The sequence below is a fragment of the Canis lupus genome, chromosome 10 (assembly GCF_048164855.1).
Source record: "Canis lupus baileyi chromosome 10, mCanLup2.hap1, whole genome shotgun sequence".
NCBI lineage: Eukaryota > Metazoa > Chordata > Mammalia > Carnivora > Canidae > Canis > Canis lupus.
Window position 1 is genome coordinate 23,957,208 of NC_132847.1, and position 16,674 is coordinate 23,973,881.

The window sequence follows — 16,674 nt, forward strand, 5'->3', positions numbered from 1 at the left end:
TAAACTTTCTGGACCTTTTTCAAATTTTAACTATATTACTGAATGTTAAAAACCATTTTTCTTAAATCACAGTAGAAAATGCAGAGTATAATTCAGTTTAGCATTTACTTGATATGTGCTTGATAACTAATAAAGCTAATATGGAAAAAAGAGGGAAAAAATCCTCGAGAAATGAAAAATCACATATACAAAAATACACTTTCAGATCAACAAAGTTCATTTTCTAGAGCTAAATAGAACCCAGGCCCAAAAATTGAGCCTAAACAAGTCCAAACAATTTCAGAGGTTCTTCTCTCTTTGACATTCTTTAGACAAAGTGTGACATACAACACTGCTTTCTTTAACCACCTCTCTGTCAGGGGGCTGCCAATTTTGATCCAGACAGGCCCACCAAACTCAGAATTGCTAGAGGATAAGGTGTTAAGAGATTACATTGCCTTGAGACTGAGAAACAAAAGAGACAACCTACCTGCAGTTTTAGGAGGCTTAGAAGTATTTACTAGGGGATTCCCTGGATCCAGGCAATAGCCTCACCTCTCTTCCATCCCCTTACATGAACTAGCAAGAGCAAAATTTTGCTCTTGGAACCAGTCCATTCCTGACTGAGAATGACTCACAAATTATGAAGTTTCATGTGTTAGTATCACAAGAATGAGAACTAGAAGAGACACATGTATATGGAAGAATCCAGTACCTCAGAAGTTCTTATTTTACTTAAGTTGAAAATTATAACTCATTCTATTATTATTCTAGGTCATGTAGAAATTGAAACATGTAGTCACAGAAAATATATACAAGTGGCTTTTCTGAAGATTTTTAGGTAAGATACAGGTTTTTCAAAGAGAATCATAATTTTTACTGTAGATAATCAAATAAAGTACTGGTATACTGAGACATTTTACTTAATTCAATAATGATTACCAAGTTCATATTATGTCCAAGGTCCTGAGCTAGACACCATAGGGGATTAAAACATTGATGATAAACATGGCTCTTTCTCTTGAAAAGGTTATAGTCTAGGAGTAAGTTAGCTACACAAATGTAATTCAACAAAAATGTTAAAACGGAGTATGATAAAAAAAAAACTGAGTATGATGATATTATCTAGGATGGTAATAACTTACCCTATAGAATTAGAATTTCAAAAAAAAAAAAGAATTAGAATTTCAAAACTTATACAAACACAAAGAAAAAGAACTACTCATGTTGTAAATCAGAAGCTATTAGGGGATTAATGATCATAACAGCATGAAATCAGAATAAGAAGAAGTAAAGCAGTAGGAAGGGGGATGGTATGCTCACAAATGTACATTATGCTCTGTATAGAAAAAGAGAAAAACAGACTTCCTTGTCTCTACATCCAGAGTCCATTACCACAGTTCTACAGAGGCAACAAACTGTAGCTAAGGAAACATTTTTTGGATGATGTTCAGCCTGAATCTTGAAGATTCAATAAGAGTTTGCTAAGTAGCTGTTGTACTTTGTGCAGAGGTGTGAAACTAAGTGGGGACAGCAAAAAGTCAGGTACTGTGAAATGATGGGACAGTTTAAGGGACTGCAAACTTCGAGTCAGTCCACAGGTGCTCACAAGGGAGGCAATGAGTCAGAATGAAAAACCAATCTGAGACTAAATTTAGGCGTTTGGTCTTCATGCTTGCTACCTATAACATATAGACATAAGAAACAATAATGAATCAGTCTTTTGATTTAATAAAGCAAAAATTAGCATCTACCCCTATGAGCATTATGATTTGTCAAGAGGTTGAAAACAAGAGCTATGGAACCAGGACTTTACCACTTATTATCTACCTTAGGCAAATTACTTCAATTTCCTTACCTGTAAACTGGGGATAACAGTAGCTCCCTGAGATGGCTGTGAAGATTAAATCCATTACTAGACAAAACACTTAACATCTGACATGGAGGAAGCATTCGATGTTAGCTGCTGTTATTTCTTCTACCATGTAGCCTACATGACTAGGTACTTTGTGTATGTCACACTAAACACACTAACAACCTTTCTTTCTTTTTTTAAAAATATTTTATTGGGCAGCCGGGTAGCTCAGCGGTTTAGCGCCGCCCTGAGCCCAGGGTGTGATCCTGGAGGTCCGCCATCGAGTCCCACGTCAGGCTCCCTGCATGGAGCCTGCTTCTCCCTCTGCCTGTGTCTCTGCCTCTCTCTCTCTCTCTCTTTGTATGTCTCTCATGAGTAAATAAAAAAAAAAAAAAAAAAAAAAAAAAAGAATTAAAAAGATTTCATTTATTTCAGAGAAAGATAAGAGCATGAGTGGAGAGAGGGGCAGATGAGGAGGGAGGAGACTCTCCACTGAGCAGGCAGCCCAATGTGGGGCCTGATCTCAGGACCCTGAGATCACGATCTGAGCAGAAGGTAGATGCTTAACCATTTGAGCCACCCAGGTACCCCCAAACAACCTTTCAAAGTGAATACCTTATTATTAATTTTTTTCTAAGTAGGCTCCATGCCCATTGTGGGTCCTGAAATCAAGAGTTGAGTGCTTTAGTGGCTCTACTGAATCACATGCTTTACTGACTGGGCCCCAAAGTAAATAAATACATTACTGTTCCCATTTTACAAAAGGAACTGAAGTTAAAGTAACTAAAACTGAAGCATTAGTTATTGGCACATCTAAATTCAAACTTGAGTCTTTCTGACTTCCAGGTCCATTCCCTTTCTCTTACATTGTAGTAACTTTATAACAAACAGTTTTAAAGGCTTACATTTGTTTATTTTTATTTTTTTAATTTTTTAAAGGTTTTATTTATTTATTCAAGAGAGACAGAGAGACAGAGAGAGAGAGAGAGAGAGAGAGAGAGAGGCAGAGACACAGGCAGACGGAGAAGCAGGCTCCATGCAGGGAGCCTGACATGGGACTCGATCCTGGGTCTCCAGGATCAGGCCCTGGGCTGAAGACGGCGCTAAACCGCTGAGCCACCTGGGCTGCCCTTAAATTTGTTTAAATGGTTACATACTATTTTTTGAATCACTCCAGCTTATAACTCTGACATGTAATTCCTCCTTCTCTCTCACATCCCACATCCAGTTAGTTATTCCCCAGCTCTATCAATTTCTGCAGTCTCAAGCTTTCTTTAATTCCTATAGGAGCTACTTAATGAAGAACCTTAAATCACATTCCCCAACATCTTAACCTCAAATTTTGTTTGTACCAGTCTGTAGACCCTCTTCAGAGTGGTTTCATGAAAATGTCATCTAGAGTTGACTTGTTGCATAGTCAGGGTGACTATAACTCCTGGCCTGCTGGGGATGGTCTCAGCAAAGTTATTTCAGTACAATTATTAATAGTGCTTCCTTTCACTCTTGAAAGCATGCTGATTAGGTGTGACATTATATGGCCACCCTATACCTGTGGATAGAGCCAAGGGAGCTGAGAAATGATTCCAATTCCTGGTCTAGTATTCCAGAACTTCCACTGTGTACCTCTGGCCCCTTTATGAGCTTAAATCTTTTCCACTTGTAGCTTTCCCTGGTTCAAAGTAAACCACTTGCCATTCACTACTGGTGACCTATACATTACCACCTTACAATCTCTGTCCATTCTCCTTCCCAACCAACATCAGAATTTCTGCCACCAACTCTGCCTAAAGGCCTCCTGCTTTAAGCACCAGTCAAATGGTATGGAAGAAAGGAGTTTTCACTTGAGATGGTTGTTAAAGGACACAGAAGGGTGGGAGAACCAACAGAACCCAGCAAGGATAGAAGAATTAGAAGAGGGGCATTTGTGTGGCTCTGTTGGTTAAGTGTCTTCCTTCAGTTTAGGTCATAATCCCGGGGTCCTTGGATCAATCCCCGTATCAGGCTCCCTGCTCAGCAAGGAGTTTGCTTCTCCCTTTCTGCCCTTCCATCCACTTGTGCTCTCCCTCAAATCAAAAAAAAAAAAAAAAAAAAAAAAAACTAGAAGAGACAGTGGCAAAGTGGAAAGAAGTTCTCCATCAAGTACTACTGCAGAGTTGTCACAGCTTGCTTAGTGACAAGGAGATAACTGCTGAGAGCATGAGCAGCCCACAGCAGAGCAGTAGTCCAGGAGAGACTAAAGCCAGTACTACTTAAAGCACAGCAGAGCTAGGTCTTGAGGAGTCATTAACTATGTGACCTTGGAACAAGCTAGTTTCTTTAGCAAACTCTCTCAGGGTGTTATAAAGATTAAATGAGATAAAATGCACAAAATAAGTACTTAATACCTGGTTGCTATTATTATGGAGAAGTGAATAGGACAGAAGGTCAATAGGTGGAGATAGTAAGGCAAGATTCCTCTTTCAAAGAGTCTGAAATGGTATGATGGAGGGGATTTTCTTCCTAAGGAAGGCTAAATATGTTGGTAAGAAGGAGCTAGCGGAAACGGAGAGGTTAAAGATGAGAAAGAAAGGGAAGGAAGGAATTAAGCAAAAGGGGGAAAGTCTCAAGAGAAGCCAGGGCTGAGAACATCTCCTCTAAGAATGGAACGAAGGAGGTCAGGGGAATGTACAGTGGAGGTATCAGGAATCAGACTCTAGAAGTGAAGAAGGGGTATAGAGAATTTTCGGAGGAGCAGAGTGAGGATCTGAATAGCTATAGCTATTGTGGGGAAAAGATCAAGTTAAAAGACTGCTAAAAAGAGGCAAGTGCTTGGCTAGGGCTGAAAAACATTCATAGCACTGCCCATCTGCACTGCATGGATTTCCAACCTCCCCTTCTCCCTGCCACCCTCACCTCCCAGGGAGGATCTGCTTCACAGCACATGGAATGAATAGGGATTAGGAATGAAAAAAGACAAGGGGAACAGGAATTTGAGAGTACTAGTGAGAGGCTGAAGTGATTTGATCAAAAATTCAGGCTGTGTAAAAAAGGTATAAAGGCAGCTAGTATGTGGGGATAAACTGGGGAGCAAAGGTAGGCTTCTCACAGAAGAGAATAGGGGGAAAAATCTTATTGAAAAGCAACTATAGACAGTCATAGAAAAGTGAAAGGCGAGCAGAATTGTGTCAGCAAACTGGAGAATGTAAGGTTCAAAAATTCAAGAGGATCAGGTCTGGGTAGTGACAATTCCAAGGCCTGGGTCTGGCACAGAGAGCTGAAGGAAACTGGAGTGAAAGGGGAAGCCAGGCTATATGGTCTACTGTCCAAGTTGACAGCAGAATTACCTAGAAGAATGGAGGGCTAGAGGAAGCAACACTGAATCAAGTGACAAAGTCCTCATTGGAAGGGTACCTAGCTGGTTTATTCAGGGGAGAATGTGATTCTTGATCTCGGAGTTATAAGTTTGAATCTCACATTGGGGATAGAATTTACTTAAAAAAAAAAAGTCCTCACTGAAGATGATTTTTAGGAGGTGAGAGCTGTGAGACTGAAGGAGTGGAATGGGTGAGCCTTGAAGAAAAAAAGATTTTTTGCATAAAGATGTCCACATTTGCTGTTATAAAATTTGTCCCTAGAAAAATAATTCAATAACATATACAGAGAAACTTTATTTAGAATATAATGAGATATTTATATTTCTATAAAGCCATGGTTTCTAAGAATCTTAAAACAAGGTGGGAAGCATTAATCATTTTAATGTAGAAGTAAAAATGCCCAACTAAGAATAAAAGTTACATAGCCACAAACAGATATCCGAGCCCTGAGAACAGGTTACACAACATCATGAATACACTATTAGACATGTGAAAAGCAAAGGTCAAGAATAAGGAAACATATACACGTCAGCAGATTTATTTATTGCATGAACAACAAACAGGAAAAGTGCCTATGCAGATTAGAAAAGTGATCTACTCCTGTAACATGAAAATCAGTACAAAAGATTATAATGGAGCAGAACCTCTCAGATGACAAATAACTTCTTAAAGTCTTCTTCCATTAAACTTTCAAATGAAAGTTTAAGTTTATATGAAATTCCATTACATGAAATGTCCTGAACATGTAAGTTGTCAGTTAGTGGTTGTCAGACACGGGAGGTAAGGGGAACTGGGAGTGACTTCTAATAGGTACTGGGTTTCTTTCTGGGTGACGAAAATGTTCTGGAATAGAAAGTGGTGATGGTTGCATAACATTGTGAATATACCAAAAACACTGAATTGTATACTTTAAGAGGATAAATTTTATGAAATGTGAACTATCTTTCAAGAAAGCTATTATTAAAATATAAATAAAAATAAAAGCTCCAATAACCTAAAAAGGCAAATATAATACCAGAGTAGCACTGTAGAAATAATACATTATTAACTTCAGGAAGCAAAGGGTGGTAGAGCTATGGGGAAAGTAAGTACTTATCCTAAGAATTTAAAAATCTCGATCTAGGGACGCCTGGGTGGCTCAGCGGTTGAGTATCTGCCTTTGGCTCAGGGAGTGATCCCAGGATTCGGGACCAAGTCCCACATCGGGCTCCGTGCACGGAGACTGCTTCTCTCTCTGCCTCTCTGTGTCTCATGAATAAATAAATAAAATCTTAAAAAAAAAAAATTTGGATTTAGGGATGCCTGGGTAGCTCAGTGGCAGAGCGTCTGCCTTCAGCTCGGGTGGTGATCTCAGGACCTAGGATCGAGTTCTGCATGGGGCTCCCTGCGTGGAGCCTGCTTCTCCCTCTATGTCTTTGCCTCTCTCTTTGTGTCTCTCATGAATAAATAAATATAATCTTTTAAAAAAGTGAAAATAAAAAACCTTAAAAAAATGAAAATCTGGATTTAATATGCATCTTTTGAGGTACTATTACTCTGGGAAAACTAATCTTTCTGAGCTCCAATTTCTTCTTACTTATAATGGGAATACTATCGGCCTCACAGTTTTAAGATTGATCAATTATGATAATGTACCTGAAGACATTTTGAATACTACACAATATAAGGTGGCATTCCAACTAAATTGAAATTCAAACCCCAAACTTTATTTATATAAAATTCGAATAGTACTAGAAATACAATGCCAAGCTCTGCTTGACCATGTTTTATAAAATTTCAGCAAGGCCCTGTGCATTACTAAGGATGGAGAGTAACAATGTTGAATGTTTCAAGACAATTCTGCCTTATAAATACTCTTCAGTAGAACTGTTAGATTTTCTTTCTACAGCCCTTAAAGTTTTGAAACAGTGAATACAAAATACAAAACTCAAAAGAACATTTTTATGACTGAATGCATAGCAATCATAGTAATGGAGTTATACCTTTGGTTCCATTTAATCAACAAAAAGTACAAACGCAAGTTTCTTTTGGGGAAAAGTGACATTCAATTGAAAGGTTTAAAAAAAAAAAGAAAGGTTAAATCTGTGACATATATAGAATTTTTTTAAGAGTGAGAAAGGAAAGAACACTATGAATAAAGTTTTAAGTCTGAGGATTGAATTTGCCTATACTGAATTAAGAAAATGAATGTATAGATATAAGCAGTGTCAAATTCCATCCTTAAAATACTTTTCTAAAAATGCTCTAGGCCCAGTGTGGGCCTTGAACTCATAACCCCAAGATCAAGAGTAGCATACCCCACCAACTGGGCCAGCCAGGGCGCCCCCTTAAAATACTCCTAATTGAAACTGTTCTAAAAGCTATACACAAGAGAAAGAAAGTTTCCTTTTTCTTTTCAAATTTTTATTTAAATTCTAGGTATTTAACAGAGTGCAATCTGGGTTTCAGGAGAAGAATTTAGTGGTTCATCACTTCCAAGAGAATATTTTCAAACACGTGATTTTAAAGGTATTTGCTTAGTAATGTTTTGCAGAGAAATCATTTAAATGAGTATCAACCAAGTATACTTAAAGAAGAGGGTGGAGAACTAATGAATCATTACTACAGAATTCTGATTTATAAGCTTCAAATAATGTGGCAGTGATTTTCATTTCTGATAGCCTAATCTCTTGTCTCAATTCCTGCTTCAAGTGCAAGGAAAGGATAGTTAAAATGTACTTTTTTCAACTGCTAATCTTTGTAATTACTAACAATGCTTCTCTAAAATTTCTTTTTTTTCTTTCAGATTTTATTTATTTGGGTAACAGAGAGCATGAGCAGGGGGGGAGGAGACAGGGAGAGAGAGAAGCAGGTTCCAGGGCTGGGGTGGGGGGCTGCTGATGCAGGACTGGATACCAGGATCCTAGGATCAGGACCTGAGCAAAAGACAGAGGCTTAACCAAGTTAGCCACCCAGGTGCCCCTTCTCTAACATTTCTAAAATAAAAGCAAAACATTGCTCTTCTGCAAACTCAGAAAATGCCATTGAACTATAACATTAATTTTTTAAAGTTCAAGATATTTTGGTAATGAATATAAATCCTGCTTCTGTGTTATGTCTGCACCACTAATTATTGACAAATTGTAATTTTTCCTTATTCCTCACCTGTAAAATAGAGAGGATACCATTACCTTCCTTAGTGGATTGTTGTGCGAATGGCTAGTACCTCACAGAAAGGAGACAGTCAGTAAATGTTTACTTTCATACTCTTAACTGGAATTTTAACACTGAACCTAGGATATTGTTTAGAGTAAGATACGGGGTAACACTGAGCTTGACAGATGAATATGCAAATAATACTAGGTTTAATTTTTCAAGTTAAAAGGATTCCCTCAGGGATACCTGGGTGGCTCAGTGGTTGAGAGTCTGCCTTTGGCTCAGGGCGTGATCCCGGGGTCCTGGAATCGAGTCCCACATCTGGCTGCCTGCGGGGAGCCTGCTCCTCCCTCTGCCTAGGTCACTGCCTCTGTGTCTCTCATGAAAAAATAAATAATTTTTTAAAAGATTTTATTTATCTATTTATGAGAGAGAAAGAGAGAGAGAGAGGCAGAGACACAGGCAGAGGGAGAAGCAGGCTCCACGAAGGGAGCCAACACGGGACTCGATCCCAGGACTCCAGGATCAGGCCCTGGGCTGAAGACGGCGCTAAACCGCTGAGCCACCCGGGCTGCCCTAAATAAAATCTTAAAAAAAAAAAAAAAAAATTTCCCTCACTGTTTTGCCCAATGTACCAAATACCTTACGTTCCTAATGAGTTTGGTTCTTTCGGCCAATGAGGTCAGAGTTTCAGCCGTTGTCAAAACAAATTTCTATGTTGTTCAAAAATCTTGGAAAAATTTATGAATCATTAGTTTCCCCCCGACAGTTTATCTGTTCCCCCACTCTGCTGGCCTTGGGCTATGGCCGGACGCTAACTCGTACTAGTCAGGGAGCTCACTTTGCCCCCAAACTAAGGAGGAGAACCGAAAACACCGCGTCACGGGCTCTCGAGCTGTCAGTGATCCCCTGTACCTGCACCTTCACCTTCACCTGACCAGGTGAGTAAACTGAGGACGAAGGGAAGGAAGGGCTCGTGTGCAGCTTAAAGTCATCCCGTCCTTTCCTGCAATGCCACCGTCTGACAGAAGCAGGTGTCCTATCCAGAGGACTCTGAGCGCGACCACCGCAGAGCAGGAAAGGAACCCGTTCCGCTTGAGTGCCGCCCGATTCCGGACACGAAAACAGAGACCCCCTTTCGCCTGGCCACCAGCAGGGGCCCCGATGGGCTCAGGCCCGAAACAGACACCTTCCCTGGGACCCACAGCTGCCGCCTGCCGGTGCCACCGGCGGAAGAGACTACCACTCACCAGCGAACGGAGAGGTCGCAATTCCTCGCCTGGCGTCTGCCCTACACCCTCCTAGATCGAACTGCAAAGCGCGATGGCTGCCGAAGCACCAGCTCCCGTCAGCGACTTCCGGGCCGGGGGTGTGCCTCCCTCGCAATGGTCCGCAGGGCTACAGTTCCACGAGCCTAAAGTTCCGCCTCCTCGCGGTTCCGCCGCCAGTGCCCCGGCGGAGCGCGTCTGCTGCCTGGAGCCAGCCTTCCCGCGACCTGGTCTCCCCACGTCCGCCCCCGCCCCCCGCCCCCAAAGGCCTGCAGGGGCCCGAGGGCCTGGGCAGAGAAGGAAACGCGGGTCCGTAGCTTAGGAACATTATCCATGACATCTTTTCTTAAAAATACTACATTTAAAAATATATATATTTTAAAGTACACCTGTTTCTTGAATTCACAACTTACAAAACGTAATTATGTGCTAGATAACGTGTTAGATGCTAGGTTTTGAGCTAAACAAGACTGTCTTGATTCTGCTGTTCTTTACTAATGGATTCATGTTACCTTCCTTAAATGTGTTTAAATAAGGATAGCTGGGTGCCTTGAATGGAAGTGTGATGCTCTCCAAATTGCTTTAAGTCAGGTTTCTAGGTAATGGGGACAGAGGAGGAGCTGTTTGGGGGTTAAGGAATAGGTTATTCCATAGAATAAAAACCTATATAACTTGCTCAAGCTGAATCTCCCCCTTTCTACTGCAGCCTCAGGAAATGCCTTATCCTAGTGTCTTCCCTTCACATTTGCCATTTCTTCTGCCAGAACAAATTTTCTACACCTCTCCTCTCCATCTATGTCATACCCACTCTTCAGATTTCAACACGGATAGCCCTCTCTCATCAAAACCTCCCTCCTAGGGATGTCTGTGTGGCTCAGTCCATTTTGCTTCCCACTCTTAATTTCCCCTCAGGTCATAATTTCAGTGTTTTGAGATCAGCCCCACAGAGGGTTTCATGCTTAGTCGGGAGTCAGCTTGAGATTCTTTCCCTCCCCCTCTATTCCTCTTGCACAACCACCCCCTCCTACTCTCTCTCTCAAATAAATAAATAAATAAATAAAATCTTAAAAAAAAAAAAAAAAAAACCAAACCCAAAAATCTCAGGTCATCTGGGTGGCTCGGTTAAGCATCTGCCTTCAGCTCAGGTCATGATCCCAGGGTCCTGGGGTGGAGCCTCACATTGGGCTCCTTGCTTGGCTGGGAACCTGCTTCTCTCCCTCTGCCTGTTGTGTTCTGTCTCTCTCTCTTTCTGTCAAATAAATAATATCTTTTGAAAAAGAACAAAAACAACCTGCCTCCCCATATGGTTTTCCCAGCAACCGTACAATTAGCCTATTATCATTCAAGTTACCTTATAATTGCCCAAGTAAATATGTATTTGTGTAAAGTCTCCCCCAACAGACATTCTGTAAGCTTCCTAAGGTGAGGAACCATATCTGCTTATTCCTCTCTTAAACCTGTTTCCAGTGCTTGGCAAACAGTAAGTGATCAGTTCATATGAACAAGTGATCCATTCATAAATGAAAAACTCCTAGGTATATTTTTGTTCTCAAGAGATTAAAGAATTGGGCCCCTGGGTGGCTTAGTCAGTTAAGTGTCTGCCTGTAGCTCAGGTCATGATTCTGGGGTCCTAGGATCGAGTCCTGCATTGGCTCTCCACTCAGTGAGGAGTCTGCCTCTCCCTCTCTCTCCTTGCCTGAGCTCCCCCGCTTGTACTCTCTGTGTCAAATAAAATATTTAAAAAAGGAGAGATATTGAAGAATTTCCCTAGAGTCCATTGATCTGAGCTAGAGGAAGTTGTTTTTCTTTTTTTTTTTTTTTTTCATTTACTTATGATAGTCACACAGAGAGAGAGAGAGAGAGGCAGAGACACAGGCAGAGGGAGAAGCAGGCTCCATGCACCGGGAGCCTGACGTGGGATTCGATCCCAGGTCTCCAGGATCGCGCCCTGGGCCAAAGGAAGGCGCCAAACCGCTGCGCCACCCAGGGATCCCGGAACTTGTTTTTCCATCTGGGTTCCCCTCTGCTCTCCTTTCCCACTTACCTACTCTTGAGTTTAGTTCGATTTGTTAAAATTGATGAGGAAATCTCATTTAAAATGGAGTCAGGAAGGGCGCCTGGCTGGCTCAGTCTGTGGAGGACTCAACTCTTGGTCTTCGGATCATGTGTGGAAGCCCCATGTTGGGTATAGAGATTAAATAAATAAATAAATAAATCGGGCAGCCTGGGTGACTCAGCAGTTTAGTGCTGCCTTTGGCCCAGGGTGTGATCCTGGAGACCCGGGATCGAGTCCCACATCGGGCTCCCTTCATGGAGCCTGCTTCTCCCTTTGCCTATGTCTCTGCCTCTCTCTCTCTCTCTCTCTCTCTGTGTGTGTCTCATGAATAAATAAATAAAATCTTTAAAAAAAAAAAAAAAATATATATATATATATATATATATATATATATATATATATATATCTTAAAAATACATCTATAAAGTAAAGTAAAATAGAGTCAGGAGCCAGAAGTAGGAGCTCTCATACCCTACCACTCTTCCTCCATAGGAAGATCCATAGGAAGATTCCTATTCCCATCCATAGGAAGATTCCTATTGGCAGATCCCAATAGGAAGAGACTTACCTTGCCTTCCCCGTAGGAAAAAGATTCTATTGTATTGTGGTAGCAGGAGGAAAGAATTTCTTTGTTCAGCAACAGCCCAGCCAATGAGAGACTGTCACAACTCAGCCAATGAAAAACTACTACATTAAAACTCTCAGTTTGTTTCAATGGGCTTTTTGTTAATAACAAATATCTCTCAACTTTGCCATTCCTCTATAAAGAGTGGTCCTCTCATTTATCCTCTAGACTTTCAAAGCCCTAGCTTGTGTCTTTGGAAATGCAATTCTCTGCTATTTCAGAATAAACTTTTTTTTTCCCCAGTAGGATAACTGACAGTTTTATTTTTAAGGTTAACAGTTTTTGTTTTGTTTTGTTTTAATTTTAGACAGAGTGCGTAAGTCGGGTGGGGCAGAGGGAGAAGGAGAGAGAGAATCCCATAGGCTCCATGCTCAGTGTGGAGCCTGATGCAGGGCTCAAGCCCATGACTCTGGGATCAGGATCTGACCAGAAATCAAGACTTTGATACTCAACAAATAGAACCACCCAGGCAACCCTAAGGTCAACGGGTTTAACAAACACATTTAAGTAATCAAAGTCACTTCACTGGACTCCTAAAAATTGTAGCTCTTTCTTTCCTGGTATTGCTGGAATTTTAGTCAGCCTTTAAAAAATCTAAATACTGGGATCCCTGGGTGGCGCAGCGGTTTAGCACCTGCCTTTGGCCCAGGGTGCGATCCTGGAAACCCGGGATCGAATCCCACATCGGGCTTCCGATGCATGGAGCCTGCTTCTCCCTCTGCCTGTGTCTCTGCCTCTCTCTCTTTCTCTCTCTGTGACTATCATAAATAAATAAAAATTAAAAAAAAATCTAAATACTTGCTGGCTTCAGCAACAAATTATAAAATGGCTAGCAATAAGGGAGTGTGACAATAAGCAAGACAGTGAATGTCTTTACTCAAGGACCTTTCCATTTGGCAGGGAAGTATGTTGGGTCACACCTAACTCTCAAAGAAGGTAGGGAGAGAGGGGATGATAATGTACAAAATGGTGGTGGCGGTGAGGGAGTGAAATGGATGGTGATGCCATGTTTGAGGAGAGTCTTAAAGGCTACATAGCATATTTTCCCACATTCTTTTTGGTAATTGTTGTTATAAAAGTAATACATATGAATTCTAAAAATCCAGAAAATACATCATGCAAACAAAAATCACCCCCAGTCTTACCTCACAGATTAAACCACTTTTATAAGATTATAATCAGACTATACACAGTTTTGTAAAATGGTTAAAATTAAAAACATTTATTACAGACAATTTACCATATAATTAAGTATTCTAAACTATGATTTTTTTATTAAGATTTTATTTGTTCATGAGAGACACACAGAGCGAGGCAGAGACATAGGCGGAGGAAGAAGCAGGCTCCCCATGAGGAGCTTGATGCAGGACTTGGTCCCAGGACCCTGGGATCACAACTTGAGCTGAAGGCAGACACTCAACCACTGAGCTACCCAGGTGCTCCAAACTATGAATTTTAATGGATGCATTTAAAAAAAATTTTTTTAATTTACTTATGATAGTCACAGAGAGAGAGAGAGAGAGAGGCAGAGACACAGGCAGAGGGAGAAGCAGGCTCCATGCACCAGGAGCCCGACATGGGATTTGATCCCAGGTCTCCAGGATCGCGCCCTGGGCCAAAGGCAGGCGCCAAACCGCTGCGCCACCCAGGGATCCCAGCATTTTTAATAGAATATAAGAGATAAGACTATGCTTCTAAAGTCACCAGCCACTTAGTGTTTCTGTGTATGTAAAATGGGGATTAATGTCCAGAGGGATGATGTAAGAGAGAATAACATACAAAAAGGAAGAGAGATTTGAAAAGTACCAGGCAAGTATGATTTGACTGGGTAGATTTGAAGTGGACTATTTGGGACCTTGGCTCCCAAACTGTAGAGCACTTTATGGGTTTCCAGTAGAGCAGGAACACATTCAGTATTGTTTTTGAAAGTTTGCTCTGGCAGCAGTATGTGGGTTGACCTGGAACAGTTTGCCTGAAAACCGAGGTCAGGAATGAGGCCGCTCCACTCATGCAGGTGAGAGGGAAGAGAGGCCTGGGTTGGGTCAGTGGGAACTGAGAAACACAGAGTTGTGTGTGAGAAACTGTAAACATTGAAACCTATAAGATTTCATGATTGATGGCATGTTAGTAGCAAAAAATAAAGGAGATATCAAAGTCCAAAATTTTAACTTGGATTACTTCTCTATCCACTATAACAAACCTCACTTCAGGTTACTGACATCTCTGGTTTACTGCAACAACTCCATTCTTCTCCCTACAATCAGTGACCATCACAGCTGTTGTTTTTTGTTTTGTTTTGTTTTTTAAGTAAGTTTTAGGCCCAATGTGGGGCTCAAAGTCATGACCCCAAGATTAAGAGTCGCATGCTCCACCCACTGAGCCAGCCAGGCACCCTGGATTTTTTTTTTTTTTTTTTTAACGAATTCATCTTAAAGCATGAATTGGATCAAATTACTCCTCTCTTTACAACTCTTCAAGTGCTTCCCAAGGCTTATTAGCTCCTTACAATGCCTTACAAGACTCTTGTTGCTCTGGCCCCCTCTACTTCTCCAATCTTCTCTCTTGCCATTCTGTCTTGCTCACCACAGCAAGATCATTCCTGTCTCTGCACTTTTGTAGGTACTGTTCGCTTTGGCCAGCGCCCTTCTTCTTCCCATTTTCTCTCTTTGTATAGCTAATTGTCTCATCCTTCAGATCATACCTTAAATGTCACCTCTTATCCAGACCATCCTAACCAAATCAGGCTCCAACAAGCTATTCTCTCAGTACCAGTACTTCACTAGCACAAATTTTACACTTAAAAATATGTGCTTACATACAGTTTTCTTTTTTTTGTCTTAAAGATTTTATTTATTTATTTGACAGAGAGTGCACATGCACAAGCAGGAGGAGGGTTAGGGGGAAAATGAGAGGGAGAAGCAGACTCCCTGTGAAGCAGGGAGCCCAATGTCCTGGGATCATCATCTGAGCCAAAGGCAGACGATTAACCAAGTGAGCCACCCAGGCACCCCTACAGTTTTCTTTTGCTTCCTCCACTGTAAAATTCACAGTAGGAAGAGATCTTGTCTGTCCTGTTCTGTTTTTGCTTGGTGCTTAGCAAGTACCCGGCATATGGAAGCCACTTAATATTTGTTGAATAAATTAATCAGGGCAGCCCAGGTGGCTCAATGGTTGATGGCATTGAGTGGTGCCTTCAGCCCAGGATGTGATCTTGGAGACCCAGGATTGAGTCCCACGTCAGGTTCCCTGCATGGAGCCTGCTTCTCCCTCTGCCTGTGTCTCTGCCTCTCTCTCTCTTTCTCTCTCTCTCTCTCTCCTGAATAAATAAAATCTTATAAAAAAATTTAAAAAAGAATAATCAACAAATGAAGGAACTGGTGACATCATTCAGCAGAAAGTATGATGAAAAGATGGGTTTTATTTTTTATTTATTTTTAAACATTTTAATTTATTTATTCATGAGAGACACAGAGAGAGGCAGAAACATAGAGGAAGAAGCAGGCTCCCTGTGGGGACCCTGATGGGGGAATCAATCCCAGGGCCCCGGGGATCACAACCTGAGCCAAAGGCAGATGCTTGACCACTGAGCCTCCCAGACACCCCAAAAAGATGGGTTTTAGAGGGGAAGATGCATCCCAGATCTCTGATACTGTGGTGCTAAGGTGTTTGCAAAGGGTATAGGGACAGAGGGAATTATTTTGTTAGAAAAGGAAAATAAATTGGCACTTGATATTGTACTTCCAGTGCTGCCTGGGCAGATGGGGCCTGACCAGTTACTCTATTAGGTCTGTAACAGATGGGACACAATGTACAATAATAGGTAGGAACCCAAAAGAATTAAAGAGGACATAATTCAGAAACAAGTGCTAGTAATATGATTTAGGCTATACTTCAAACATGAACTTGTAGTAGTGAATTAATGAGGGGCAAAATAGTCAGAAGATGGGAAAAAATGACACTTTAAATTAATTCATTCAAAAACATTTAATGAACACCTGTTAATGGTGAGTCCCCAAGTCAAGTGCTGGTAATACGGATGTGAAAAGGACACAGTCCTTGGTTTCTACTCTCTGAGGGTCTAAACAAGGAGACAGATATGAAATCAAAATAATTACCTTAAAATGGGCAGGATATATATAGAATTTTCTTCCACTGAAGAAAGGCAAACATAGACCCAAGTATTTAATTATGAGAAGTGCTATGAAAAAAAATAATAAGCAGTATAAAAGGGATAGAGTGAGCAGGAATGGTATGCTATTGTATGGGATGTTCAGAGAAGGGGTCAACAATAAGTTAACATTTGAATAAAGGCTGAAGGGGTAGAGACTGAGCCACATGTGTATCTTGAGGAAGAGCGTCTGAGGTAATGGAAATAAGTGTAAAAGGCAGGCTTGTGGTTGGGT

General features: G+C 41.1%; 2 protein-coding genes across 2 annotated transcripts in view; one reads left to right on the forward strand and one right to left on the reverse strand.

Annotated features, from left to right (window-relative positions):
• SAR1B (secretion associated Ras related GTPase 1B) overlaps window positions 1–9,713 on the reverse strand; it is a 29,742-nt gene extending 20,029 nt beyond the window's left edge. Inside the window, exon 1 of the mRNA XM_072841102.1 lies at window positions 9,573–9,713. The gene's annotated coding sequence lies outside the window, so the exon portion shown is untranslated. The remainder of the gene's footprint in view (window positions 1–9,572) is intronic.
• Window positions 1–16,674, forward strand: part of SEC24A (SEC24 homolog A, COPII coat complex component) — a 108,484-nt gene that overhangs the window by 24,543 nt on the left and 67,267 nt on the right. The window lies entirely within an intron of this gene.